The sequence below is a fragment of the Enhydra lutris genome, unplaced genomic scaffold, assembly GCF_002288905.1.
Source record: "Enhydra lutris kenyoni isolate GAN:26980312 unplaced genomic scaffold, ASM228890v2 scaffoldscaffold3, whole genome shotgun sequence".
In the NCBI taxonomy this organism is placed as follows: domain Eukaryota; kingdom Metazoa; phylum Chordata; class Mammalia; order Carnivora; family Mustelidae; genus Enhydra; species Enhydra lutris.
The window spans coordinates 6,991,083-7,006,455 of NW_019154087.1; the positions used below are offsets into that span (position 1 = coordinate 6,991,083).

Here is a 15,373-nt window from a genome sequence, read left to right on the forward strand (position 1 = left end):
ATCTATTATAGTAAAAACAAAACAAAACAAAACAAAACAAAAAACTGAGACAGAGAGTATCTGAAAGTGAGCAGGGTTAAGTGAAAATTTTGAGGATGTGAGAAAGTTCAGGTGTGTGAGAGAGTGTAGATGGAGAGAAATGGGATTATAAGAGCTTTCATTTTGGGTTATGAGTTAGATATCTTTTACTACTTTTATATAAATTCACTTCAAGTTTTTTTTTAAGATTTTATTTGACATTTTATTTGTTTATTTTATGCACGAGAGCGCAAGCAGGGGAAGGGACAGAGTGAGAAGAAGAAGCAGGCTCCCTGCTGAGCCAGGAACCCAATCCAGGGCTCAATTCCAAGACTCCAGGACCACGACCTGAGCCGAAGGCAGATCCCCAACTGACAGCCACCCAGTTCCCCCTCTACTTCAAGATGTTTAATTAATTATTGTTGGTAACTTGACTGTGTTTTTAATTGTATCACTAAAGTGAGCCTAAACCACACAGCAGTCCTCTAAGACCTGAATGCATCATCACTGCTTTCCCTGTTGCCAAATTCAGTGCTTTGTTTCTCTTTCTGTTCTCATATTTCTTAATCTCCTGACAGAATTTGGCAGGATTCACCACTCCCTCTTTCTGGAACACTGTTCTATTTCAGTTCCTAGCACACCATTTTATTCTAGTTTTTCTCCCAACTCTGGTTGCTCTTCCCCTCTCCCTGAGTCTCTCAGGATCAGTACTCACTAGGTCTCTTCTCTGCCTCCATACCTCATCTCCTAATCTGTGGCTTTAGAGACCATCTGTAGTTGGATAAATCCCAAATTTATATCTGTAGTCCAGAATCAGATAATTGTACCCTTGAAAACTTCCTCAGGGGACGCCTGGGTGGCTCAGTCAGTTGAGCCGCTGCCTTCGGCTCAGGTCATGATCCCAGGGTCCTGGGATTGAGTCCCTCATCAGGCTCCTTGTTTAGCAGGGAGCCTGCTTCTCTCTCCGCTTCTGCCTGCCACTCTGCCAGCTTGTGCTCTCTCTCTGACAAATAAATAAATAAAATCTTAAAAAAAAAAAAAAAGAAAGAAAGAAAACTTCCTCAGATGTTGGACTAGAGTCTCAAAATTAAAATTCTAAAATAAAATTTTTGCTTTTACTCATAAAGCCTCATCTACTGTATTTTCACAAGTGGCATTATTATTCAGTCAGTTCCAAAATATATATTCCTGAGAATTATTCTTTCCTTTCTTTTTTTTTACTTTGATCCCCACATACAATCCATCAATTCTTCCTCCAAATTATCTCTCACATCTGTACCCTTCTTTCCTTCTTCCCCAGCATGCCCCTGGTCAATTCTTCATATTTCCACAGTCTTCCTCTATCACTTTTATTCAACTCCATTCCAAACAATTATGGAACAATATATCTTTAATATTCTTAGTTTATTAATCTTCTCATGAAAAATCTGCACAATCACCACAGAGGAACCCACTGCAGCATCTTTACTCCTTCCTTTGTCCAATCTCTGACTCACTTTTTGCCAGCACCCAAATTGGCTTTTGTAGTCCCCCTGACTTTCTTCATTCTGTTCTTGCATTCCTTTCACTGTTTTCTTGATATCTTTTTCTTCTCATATAGGCCATGTCTTGTGAGTCTATGTTTGGGTTCATTTTTCTCTGCATAATCCAAGTAATCATAAATCATGCCAAACCCAATTGTCTTGCCACCACCAAAATGGGTTCTGAATCCAAACACAAATATGATATCTGGTGTGGTCTTGAACATTTTGTCTAGTTTTTCCCGAATTTCTGTCTTAGGTATTGTTGCCTTTCCAGGGTGAAGGACATCAGTGACCACCTGTTTCTGCTCAAGTAGTCAGTTGGTGATAAACTTCCTCGTCCAGAGAGTTACTGTGTCGTTCATGATGGTGGCTGAACTTCAAGCACCTGGAAAGGAAAAGAAAACCACTATCTGCCCTGGAATAATATTTTTAAAAAACCACATGCACACAAATTGGGCCATATGATATCCTAGTAAAATTTCCCAGTAGCTTCTTATTTTCACTTAGAGAAAATCTGAATTTTCTTTTTTTTTTTTTTTAAAGATTTTATTTGTTTATTCGACAGAAATCACAAGTAGGTAGAGAGGCAGGCTGTGGGGGGGAGGGCAAGCTCCCCGCGGAGCAGAGATCCCGATGTGGGACTCGATCCCAGGACCCTGGGATCATGACCTGAGCTGAAGGCAGAGGCTTTAACCCCCTGAACCACCCAGGCGCTCCCCTGAATTTCTAATATTGGCATACAGAACCGTAAATCATCTTGCTGATCTTAACTTGTTCAGTCTTCATGTTATTTTCCCTCTGTCCACAATCCAACTACCTGAACATTGGTTACTTCTTAAAATGTGCTATTTCTCCTGTTGGTGCATTTGAAAATACAGTTTTTGCTCTCATAAAAACTTTCATTTTTAATTCTTGTTGAACAGTTGTCAAATAACTGGACTAAAGTGAAATATCACCTTTGACCTTCTGTGATAAAAATGACCTCCTTCTATTCTCTTTCAGGATATCTCTGTCCTTCACAGCATTTGAGCATTTACAACTGATATATTGTTTTATTCCTGATTGAATGGGAGGGTCCAAATGAGAAGGGGGTTTGTTTTACTTACTAAGCAAACTGGTTGGCACAAAGAAGTCATGCAATAAATATTAAATAACCTTTAAAATAAATTTATTTCCTTTGGTCTACATTAGGGGGTGTTTGATGGGTCAACACACAGGTTTTTAAAATAGATTTTGTGGGGGCGGGGCAGATGGAAAGCAAAAGAGAAAATCTTAAATATGCTCCACACCCAACATGCAACTTGATGGGGGGCTTGATCTCACAACCCTAAGATCATAACCTGAATTGAAATCAAGAGTTGGACACTTAACCAATGGAGCCACCCAGGTGGCCCTCTTTTGTTGTTGTTGTTATTGTTGGTTTATTGTTGTTGTTGTTGTTGTGATTTAAATAGGCTCTGTGGAGCCCATTATGGGTCTTGAACTCATGTCACTAAGGTCAAGACCTGAGCTGAGATCAAGAATCTGATGCTTAACTGACTGAGTCACCCAGGCACCCCTAAAATAGATACTTTTTTAAGAGCATAGTCTTTTGCAGAACTGGTTAATTATTCTTGTGACTACTACAACCTCTTAGGTAGTATGAATTCTCTTCCAGCCACTGCATGAAACTCTTTTAGATGCTCTTTGTCATTAACTATAGTACTATTTCTATTTCCATTTAATTAAAAACAGAAATTAAAGCTTGGAAAAGTGAAGTTCAACCTTCTGGATTTGATTAGGAAAACAGAGTTGCATAATGCCATAAAATCTCATAATACTTGCCTTTTTCATCCTTGAGACAAGATGCTATTCAAGCAATTATCCAGGGATCATGATAACTAAATTTTTTCATTTCTTTTGGTGGATTCCCATGGTGTTCAACTGTAGAGCTCATCATTCCCTACCATTGCAGTCCACATCCAAGGATCATGAGGATGTAGAAACAGTCTCTAATCTCCAAATTTTCTACCTTCCATAACTTATGTAGGAACCGAGGTTGATTTGTTTATCATTTAAGTCTCTTTGATCACCTTTGATTTCATAATGGGGAAAATTTTTAAAAAAGACTAATTCTACCTTAATCTTGTTTTCAAAAATTTAAGTTAATATTCTTACTTCACAATGATTAATGGGTCTAGCGAGTCTTTCAACATTTTCTGTTCAACACATTTTAATTACATAAGCACATCGTTTTCTCATTTTAGAAAATTCTAAATTCTCATTCCATTTTAGAAAGTGGAATAGCCAACTAGGAAGGGTTAGTCTCATTGTTTGAGGTTGCATTTTTCTCTCATCTGATGAACAGAACCTAAGAATTTAATGTGAAATGAGTTTAGTGTTTTCCTAAGCAGTCAGTGGTTAGTTGAGAAGCTCTGAGAGGGAGGGTGTTTGTTAACATTTCCATCTTTTCTTGTGCTAAATAGCACCCCCACTAAGTGGAGCAGCTGCCTACTACAACAGTAGGATGAAGTTCATGGTCTATAAAGCAAACCCCAAGAATTCCTTTAAAATAAAGAGAGTATGTATATAGCCACACCAGTACATTAACTAAATTCAAAATATTAATTATTAAACTGTTCTTAAATTAAAAAAGAACACACCAAACATTTTTTTAACGGAGTTCAGCTAAATCCTTAAGATAGGATTTGAAACAGTTCTTCCTTGATTTCAGTGAATCACTTCATCTTTTCTACAAGTTTTCATTGACAAAATAGGAAGACGTAATATTTCTTTTAAATGAGCCAAATTAGAAATCATGAAAGTAATTAAGATACTTTGAGTTTCTTTGTGGTTTTTAAGGATTAGGTTTTATAGTTTTATTCATATTTTGTATAGTAGCTAATCTTCACAGATGAACCATACCTTTCTGGCATTCATTCCCTTGTGTGTTCTCCTCTGCTACCTTAGGTCTGGGCCAGCTATGTAACTTTCTCATTTTTAACCAATATAATGTGGGGAAATGATGCTGTGTGATTTCCAAGCTAGGACACAAGAAGCCTTGCATCTTCTGCCTAAGTTTTTTAGAACACTCCCTTCGGGAGAATTTAGCTAATGATATGTAATAATTTTTACTAGCCTAAAACCATCATGCTGTGAGGAGGGTCACGCTAGATATCTGGATATGTCACTTAGAAAGAGAATGCCTGGCCAGCCATCAACTCTTCTAGCTATCCTAGCTCTGATCCAGACATTTGAGTGAGGGAGAGGACTTGGATGTTTAATGCAACACAACTTTCAAATAGCTCCATGCCACACCCCACACCTGCATGTAACATCATGGGAGACCGACCTCCAGTTAGAAGCAGGGAGCTGAACCCAGTCAACCCTCCAACTGTGAAAGATAATAATAAATTTTTGTGTAAGCTTCTACATTTGAGATGATTTATTATATAAAGAATGGATAACTGGAACACCTTGTTACTAAAACTGAAAGTAATGATAGTTTTTCAAAAACCACTTATTGCAAATAGACCTAAGTAAATAGCAATTAGAAATGTATGTCATCATACCTCTAAAGTTACACACATTTTTGGTCTCAGGGTAATAAAGTACAGATAGAATGTGCATATGTAGTCCAGGGAGGAACAAGGACATAAAAATAAATCTTATTTCATAAATAATTCAAAGAAAAATCAACAAACATACTAAAATTTAAGAGAAAAGAAAAGCTATTGGATTTTCACTCTGCTTGGCTGCCAGAGAAAAAGACATTTTCTTATGCTTTCCTTTTTTCTACTTAGGAGTTTGTGAGAGGCTATTTGATTTACAGCAGGGAGATATAATTAAATAAATGTGCCTGAATATCAAGAATGAACAGATGCCTTTTAGCATTCGCTGTTTCTAAGATTACAAGTAACTATGGTAGCACAATAGTAGATTACACATTCCTCTGTGGAGACATTGCACACATAGTCTTAAAAGAAAAATTTTCTTCTGTTCAGGAGCAATTTTCTTATACAAAATAACAAGTGACAGAAAAGAATTCAAGGTCCACAATATAATGTTACATTTCTCCTGGTGAATAATTCTGCATGAAAATTTAAGCATAAATAACAAATTATATTTACGTGGTGGAATAAGTTTTGAGACAAATTTTATTGAATTCAACTTTAAAAACACTTTAAGAAAAACTTATCTGTTTTTATCCTCAAAACTACTTGTATCCCAAAGCTATATAATTTCTATGTTAGCAATATCATTTTAAGTATAAAATTATTTCAAAGTCTCTGAGTCCATATTGCTAGGTTTATATCAGCTGTTAACATATTAATATTGAAAGTGGTGGGTTGGCTTAAAATTGGAGACATATTCCAAATTCCATTGAATATTTCAACATGTAACAAATATTTTCTTAGAATTTTGGCTGACAGGTCGAGAAAATTCTGATTCTGAAATCAAGCATAATTTGTTGATTTCCAACAGTTGTTTCTTTTATTCGATTTGGCTTTCTACTTCTAACACAGAACAGATGATGTGGATATAAAATTTTTTTCGGAAGTGAAAGTTTAAGAAACTTATTTTTAAAAGGTATGTTTAGAATCTTTAACCTTATTATAGTCCCAAAATAGCACTCCCAAAACGACAAGTGATCATTTTGCATATACACTGTTAGGAATTAGCTTCAGAATGAGGTTGGCCCTCAAGGAAACAATGCTTTATTTTTACGACTTATACTCTGAACTAAACATACTTAAAACTCTATATAAAGTAACTGAAAACCAAAAAACAAACAAACAAACAACAAATAACTAACCATGACAAAAGAGAGTGAGTTCTAGTTGTGAATCCTTGTATTATTACAGTAACTTGTGTACTAGATCAGCTAAGCAAACTCTTTAAACATTTATACAGCCAATTCTGTTATAAGCAGTAGATATATAAATCAAAGAGCTACATTTTCAGACTTGCCCCAGAGTTATCGGAGAAGTAGTAGTTTGTGTTTTGTTTTGTTTTGTTTTGTAAAAATTGTAGCATACATAATCTGAAGCCATTACTAGTGTCCACAGATACGTTTCTAAGGGTTTTATATTTAGCCATTCATCCTGAAAATACCCTGTTACATACAGACTGACTCAAGTTCACTCCGGTCTGCTATTACAGATGTTTTGTATCCCCACCTATAACTGTAAAATCTATCCTTATGCAACTCATAATTCCAGTCAAAGAAACTCCTACACTAATAATGAGAAAAGATCATATGAGGTGCAGCTATGCCTTAATGAGTCTTCTTTAGGCTTCTACATGTTCTTGACTTGGTATTAACAGGAACCATGTATAACATTGTGATGTGAACGACAAAAAAAATCCATCCCTCTTGCTGTAGGGAAGAACATGAAGGCTTGCTGATGGTTTGTTTCATGTAGACTATAATCTTCGCAATTTTCACAGTTCGTACAGAAGAATGTGGTAGGTTGGATAACCTTTGTGAAGGTTTGGATAAGATTTATAGACACAAATTTCTCAAGCTCCATTGGGGTAGATAAAGATCCATTTTAAGACATTGAAATGCATAACAAATGAATACTACCAAGCCATGTCTTTTACTTCTGATATTAGACATTCTTTGAGTCATATGGAGAAGGCTATTATCATGAAGAATACTCTCCCCTTCTAATACTGTCCCCTGAAAAGATGAGTTAAGATAGTCTTGAAACTCCAGAATTGCCAAGAATATGTTGTCAAAATACAGCCCAAGAAATCAGAATTTCTTACTGCCTTTCAAGTTTGTATGTAGACATACTCACTGCTTAAGACTTTGATGTTGTATATCTGGAAACGGTTATGTTACAAACTTTGGAAAAAACTTACCAAAAAATTAAATTCAGGGATGGTTACAAAAACTGCTTAGAAATGGCTTGATTCCCATGAAAATATCAAAGAATTTAGCTTATATGTAGTTCAGTTTTCTATATGGTGTTGTTTTTATGAGGTAAGCCATTAATGCCTCAACAACTTCTAGCATCTGGTGGATAATCAAAGCCTTCTACAACAACTTAAATTGGAGCAATGGTGGTAGCAAGCAGCCATTAGATCTTCTTACCATTTTCTTTTACAGTAACAATGATGATACAGGGTACTTTGCTCTTCAGGGACATTAAACACACTATTCTAGTCAGTATGAAGAAGTTTCATTCTCTCCTGAAACAAACCCAAAATCTTGGAGAAAAATATGGAACAACTTAGGACAAATTAGAAAATTTGCAAATGTACCATAATAAAACCTTTCAATGTTCCAATTTGTTTGGACAGAAAAAATAATTTAATTATATTGTGGGTCTTTTGAAGGTGCATTTATGACCAATAAATTTAGTCTTTGTTCTAATTGCAAATTTACAAGTATAATGAGAGAACATTAATTCTATTATAGAGGTATACCATCTGTTTCAACATTATAATTTTTGGAATTATTTAGATAATTAGACTCTTCATGAGAATATACTTTATTGTTCTAAAAACTATGTTAGGTTAAATCCATTCAAAATCCCTGCACTATAACTAAATAGGACAGTGGACAAGCACTCAGGCTCTGGCAAAGACAACCAAGTCTCAGTTCTACCATTTTCTAGTGGTGTCATCTCAGGAAACTGCTGAACTCCTCTAAGTTTCAGTTTTCTCATTTTTAAAACAGGAATAACAAAATGCTAAATATTTGGCACATAGTAAGAGTGCAATAAGTAATATTACTATTGCTATACACTCAAAGTAAAACACTAATAATGAGAACACTTATCAGCATTCATGTTTTCCTCAACATTAATCATTTAAAAATTAATGGTATTTTGCTACAGTTATTAAAAGGAAGACTTGTGGAGAGTAGGGCACAAAACAAAGCAAATCTGCTATTATAAAAACTTAAAATTTGGATGTCTACTGAAGATAGACAATCTAACCTCTACCCAAGGGAACAATGTATTATGACCCATAGCATGATACATAGTGCCTTGTTTCCAAACCTTGTGATTCATGTTCAAGTTCTAATAGGATCTATAGAAAAAAAATCGTTCATCCACTCTAACACTAATGGATGTCCAAATTTTGGTTGGATGTTGGAAGAAAGAAAAGCAAAGAATAGAAGAAGAATAGGAAGGAGGAAGGGAGAGAGGGTGTGGGGGAGGAAAAAAAGTAACCTCAGACTTTGCAGCTGTATTTTCATACTAATAAGTTTTCTGACAGTGGAAGGGAAAAATGTGTACTTGTCTCATTTTCTGTGATCCATTTCAGTATTGGGAAGGGTGTGAAAATTATTGTAGTATAGAGAAAGAATAACATTTGCTTTGGAATCGGATTAGATCTGAATCCAAGTCTCCATTCTCCTACTTACAAACATGCAAGTGACCTAGCTTAAAAGAGCCATCGGTGTATTCATTTGTAAAATGAAGATGGTAATTGTACCTATATAAAGGGTAGTTATAGGTATTGAACAATATAATGATTTCAAAGTGCCAAGAATTGTGGTGGGAATAAAAGAATCTAGTAAATATAAAAAAGCTGGTCTCTGTTTTTTGTGGGTTTTTAAGAAAGATTTTGTTTATTTGTCAGAGAAAGAAAGAGAGAGCACAGTAGGGGGCGCAGCAGGCAGAGGGAGAAGAAGACTCCCTGCTGAGCAAGGAGACTGATGTAAGTAAGACTTGATCCCAGGACTGGGATCATGACCAGAGCTGAAAGCAGCCATTCATTCAACCGAGCCACCTGAGCCTGAGGTGTTCCTGGTCTCTGTTTTTAAAAAGGTTACAGGTAAGGGTACCTGGGTGGCTCAGAGTTGATTTTGTTTCAGGTCATGATCTCAGGGTTCTGAGATCAAGCCTCATGTCCAGTTCCCTCCCCACAACTTCCTGTTGAGCCCCGCTCCCCACAATAGAGCCCAGCCTAGAGCCCAGTGTCAGACTCTACAATGGGCATGGAGACTACTTAAGAGTCTCTCTCTTCCTCTCCCTCTGCCCCACTCCTTTAATAAATAAATTAATTAATTAATTAATAATAAATAAGTTACAGGCAGTTTGGGGAGAAGACATTTGTATACCTAACTGAAGAATAACCTAATAACCCCAAGCAATATAACAGCAACAACAAGTGTCTACATTAGTTCATGCTGTTGATTAAAGTTAACATTAATAATAATGCAATGTGTGTTTAATTTCTTCTATATGTAGTATGTTTCTTGAAGCAGTATCTATTTTATATCAAAATCCATATAATGTTGTGACATTGGTATAAGAAAATTTTCCTGAATAAGTGCATACTATTGTATATAAACTGTATATCTATACTCTGAGAAATACATGGAAAACATCTTTATTATTTTATGTCATGTATATGAAAGTGATCCTTCTCAAGATGTGGAAAGCTTAAAACTCTGAGTCAAAATAAAGTTTTATATAAAACAGGGGTTGAAATCTATTAGTATTCAAAGGTTTTTCCACTCTGGAGTTTGTTATGCTTTCATTTCAAAAGATTATATCATTACTCTTTGTGATCAGTGGGTTTAGAGGCTTATTTCATTTTTGGATAACTTTTGCTGGATGACATTTACAACTGAAAGGGAGAATATATTTGGATGAATAAAAAAGAAAAAAATAATAATATTAATAAATCGTGGAGCAACTAATAAAGTACAATTGTATCTGTATTGTCCTACTTGCCAAATTAGCCATATTCACGTAGTTTATACAATTCAAAGAGCTCATAAATCAGCCATTTTAATCATTTGTTTTCTTTTTAAGTTGTGCAAACTGACTTCACTTATATTTTTTCTTACGAAAAATTTATTTCTCAACATATGTAGTAAATTTTGTACAGATAACATAGTATGTATAGTAAATTTGGTTCTTTCTCAATATGAAATGGTGGGGATGCCTGGGTGGCTCAGTTGGTTGGGTGTCTGCCTTCCACTCTGGTCATTATCCCGGGGTCCTGGGATTGAGTCCCATGTGGGACTCTGTTCAGCAGGGAGCCTGCTTCTCCCTCTCCCCATGCCTGCCACTCCCCCGCTCGTGTTCTCTCTTTTTCTGTCAAATAATAAATAAAATTTTAAAAAATATGAAAAGGGGCCTAAATATTAAAATAAACAATTTTCTTTTTAAAACATCATATTTATATTTGATTAAATTATATGAACAAGCAATAATCATCCAACTGGTTATACATATTCTAACCTCACAGTTACTTCATTCATACAAAAGTGTATGACAAAGTAGCCATCCAAATCTTGGCCTATTGGGAGGATTTTCTTCAGCCCCTATCTTTCAAGACCAGGGTGCAGTGCAACTGCTGTCCATTTTGGCTGTACTCACATGCCAAGTTGACTCATCCATAAAACAAACTCAAGTTTTTCTTTTTTTTTCGTTTTCTTTTTTCTTTTTTTTTTTCCTTCTCCAATGATAGAGTGTGTCATGGGGTTGGGGATTCTTTCCCAGGCAATTTGTCTCTAGCCTAAATTCTTGGACCACTCCTGGTACCAGCTGGCACAGATTGGGGTCTCCAGAAGTAGATACTAAGAAGAATTTTGATATGCAAGATATGGGAATCCCTGCAAAGGACATGGAGTTTGGGTGGGGTGGCTAATTGAGACTGAGGTAGCCTCTGAAAGGGTTGACAGTTGGACAAGTCAAACAGGTACAGAGCTTCTAGAAAGAAAATCTCTATGATTACCATATCTGTTTTACACCGATGCTGAATATATTCCCTAAGCATGGTATGCTATTTCCCTGTAGGACTTGTTCCTATTCATAATTCAGATATTAGCTAAAATTCACTGTTTTAGATAGACTATTCTAGAACAAGTAATTTAAAGTGGATTAACATTCTGTCCCTTTAATCTTAAAGTAACACTCCTTTTTGTTGTTTTTACTCACTGCAATTTTTATAGATTTATTTGTCTACTTCTTTTCTATCTCAAGTAGACTGGATGTTCTAAGGTTGGTGCTCATGCAAAACACAGGATCAGATAGGACCGGTTGCATAATTTGCTAGGCCTAGTGTGAAATAAAAATGTGGAGTTCCTTGTTAAAAAATTACTAAGAATTTTAAGTCAGTAATAGCACAGCATTAGACCACGTGTGAGGTACTTCTGAGCTCAGAGCCTTGTGTGACGGCAGGGGTTGCATCCATGAAGCCAGGCCTGGACCTGGTAGATAGTGGTCACTCACTATGTAGGTATTAAATAAACCTGTAAGTTATTAAAAGAATCCATGACCCTGAAAGATTTAGAATAACTGCTTTGTAAGAAGCTACTTATTCTCTGTCAGAACACTGTCAATGATTATTTTTCTTATATTTCTGATGAGTCCATTTTCTGAAAGAAATTTAAGAGACATTTTTTGTCTTGAACCTCACAGATAAGGTCAATACACACTAAAATTATAAGAATTTAAAACTAAATATACTGATTTTTAAAAATCTTTTATACTCAGATTCTAAAAAATGGATTTGTTGCCTGCAATTAGAAAATTGGAGGCAAAATGGAAAGTATTTGTGTTGATGAATTAAAAGATAAAGACTTTCTATCATTTATAAAGTGCTCAGGATCAAATGTATTTGAACTTTTAATGCTCTTCACTTATCTTTTTTTACTGTTTTGTATCTGACATCTTTAACGTAATATAACAATTAAGAAATTCACCCACATTAGTGTGTGTATCATTAATTGTTTCTTATTTTATTGCTGTGCCACATTCAATTGTATAAGTATGCCACAGTTTATCCATTCTCTTGATATATGTTTGGATTATTTCAAGTTTTGGGCTGTTATGACTAAATCTGCTGTAAATATCCCTTCTTAAGTCTTTTTGTGGAGAAATATTTTCATATCCCTTAAGAAAATACAAAGTAGCTGAATTACTAAGTCATAGGGTAAATATGTAGTGAGTGTTATAAGAAACTGGCAATGCATTTCCCAAATGGTTACTCTCCCACTTGGAATATTTCATTTGAGAGATCCAGTTGTTCCACAATTTTTTTTTCTTTTCTAATTTTTATTTTATTTTATTTTATTTTAAGATTTTATTTATTTTTTTGACAGAGAGAAATCACAAGTAGGCAGAGAGTCAGGCAGAGAGAGAGAAAAGCAGGCTCCCGCTGAGCAAAGAGCCTGATGCAGGGCTTGATCCCAGGACCCTGAGATCATGACCCAAGCCGAAGGCAGCAGCTTAACCCACTGAGCCACCCAGGCGCCCCTCTTTTCAAATTTTTATTTAAATTCTAGTTCCACACTTTTACGACATTTGGGTTTCAGTGTTTGTAATTTTTTCCATTGTAGTGGAAATCTTATTGTGCTTTTGTATTTCTCTGCTCATAGTGTATATTGAGTCCTTCCACTAACAGAAATTTCATTAAAATTATTTATTAAATTTTATTTGAAAACTCAACTTGTTAAAGCAGTAAAAGTTTCTGAGGAAAGGTTCAGTTGCAACTTGATATAACTTGTTTGTGAAAAAATATATACTTTAAAGGAGGGCAATGTCAGTCTACTTCAATCATAAAAAGAGGTAATGTAGGATAATTGCCTTTTGAAATGTAGAGAAAATAATTCTGCATTCAGTTTACTTAATATTCTAACTTGGAAGAGTTTTCAACTTCAATCAAAGGTTTAATAGTCCATGTAAATTAAACTATATTACAATCCTATAATAGGATTATGAAGAAAAATCCACTTTGTTTTAGTTGTTTTACTATGTGCTATAAAACAACAGGGTTTATTTCAAGGAACTTAAGAATGTTTTAACATGTCTTGACTATTCCAGAAAATGAGTTATGAGATTTTTATTTATTTTTTTAAATTTTATTTATTTATTTGACAGAGAGAGAAATCACAAGTAGGCAGAGAGGCAGGCAGAGAGAGAGAGAGGAGAGAAGCAGGCTCCCTGTTGAGCAAAGAGCCCAATGCAGGGCTTGATCCCAGGACCCTGAGATCATGATCTGAGCCAAAGGCAGGAGAAGCTTTAACCCACGGAGCCACCCAGGTGCGCCTGGGTGGGCTTTTAATTACGACATCATGCAAATGTGTGTCCTAATTTAAAGGAGATTAAAAATGCTGGAGATTGGTTTTAAAAATAAAGTAGTTGACAGTTGGGTTAGAACTGAGGAAATTACATTTCTTTACAATTTCAACAAATGTAATTTCATTATTGGGGAGTCAAGGCAGTGCCTTCAAAATTGCTAAAATCAACACACACATACTAACACATCTGTATGAACATTTCCATACTAAAATAATAATATGACTTTAATTTTCTGGAGTTAATCTAGCCAACCATAAAATATTTTCTCAGGACTTTTTAAAGCATTATTCTACCAACATGCTTTGTGAAATTTCACAATGAATGAGGAGAAATATCAAAATTAAAGTGCAAAACATCATATACCAAAAAAGAGAGAAAACAATTGATCTTGCTTTGACTAGTTGAAGCAAGTTATGTGAGGCTATTTCCACGCTGAGTTTTTAACAGAAAGACAGTTTGTCCCCAACTCCCATGACACAAAATGTTGAAAAAATACTTAACGAGAATAGTTTTGAATGGAATAAAATGATCAATGTATCTGGGTACCAAATTATTAGGTTGTTGTGGGTGGTTTTAGGTTTCTCTACCCCGAGCTAAGTATACAGACAAATCATATTGGATCATTTCTCCCACAAACATCAAATGGGAAATTGAATTGTCATGCATAAATACATATCTTAAAATTCTCAGATATTTGCTTAACTAATAGAGTTTGCTGAGTTACATAAAGTTCAAAAACAGATTTATAATCTTAGTGTTTTGGTTTTACTTAAGGTGTAAACTGCTTGAAATTAAAATATAGTATTTTTTGTAGCATTAGTGGAAGATGAGAAATTTTTTGGGTTTTTTTTAAAGATTTTATTTATCTATTCCAGAGACAGGGTGGAGGGAGAAGAGGAGCAGGGGGAGAAGAAGAGCAGAGGGAGAGGGCCAAGCAGACTTCGAGCTGATTGTGGAGCCCGATGTGGGACTCAATATCAGGACCTTTGAGGTCATGACCTGAGCTGAAACTAAGAGTTGGATATTCAATCCACTGAGCCACCCAGGTGCCCTGGAAGGTGAGAAATGTTGAAGTAAAATGGATTTAAACACTTGAGTAGATAAAAGAAAGCTATATATTTATTATAACTTCCCTACAAGGAGTTGAGTCTATTTGTTTACGCTCTTGAATCTGTTTTGACCAACAGAATATGTTGGAATTGATGTGTTACCAGATCCAGCCTTTTAGAGAAGCAATAGCTTTTGCTTCCTTCTTCTTAAAACCCAGCACTTAGTCCATAAGGAAACTCCAGGAAATCTATGGAAAGGCCAATACTGAAGAGAATTAGCCCTCCCAGAGAAAAACCGGCATCAAATTTCCTGCTCTTGAGGGGACCATCTTGGGAATTAAGTCTTCAACTGACACCATTTGGAATAGATAAGCTGTTTCTGTCAAATCCCACCCAAATAACAAAATCATGAACAAATTCTTGTTGTTACTTTAAACTCATAAGAATCTGTTTGGCTTGTTTTACACAGCTATTGATAATCAAAACAGAATTTAGAACTTGGTAGTGTGATGGTAAACAACTAAAAATCAATGGCATTGTCTTTACAACAGACATAGGGGTGAGGGTGGAGGGATGGAGGGCACCTAACAGACCTCAAGGAGACTCTTGAAGATTTGAAAGAAAATAAAGAAACTATTAATTGGGGCTTTTATGTTGTGTGTTGGTAGAAAGTTTGGCAACACCATAGTCTGATAATGTGGAAGATAGAAAGGATTCCTAATGAACTCATGATCAAAGCTATTTC

At 35.3% G+C, this 15,373-nt stretch overlaps 1 pseudogene; it reads right to left on the bottom strand.

The window, feature by feature from the left end:
* Positions 1–1,510: 1,510 nt before the first annotated feature.
* On the bottom strand, positions 1,511–1,903 carry LOC111156575 (annotated as a pseudogene).
* Between the last annotated feature and the right edge of the window lie 13,470 nt (positions 1,904–15,373).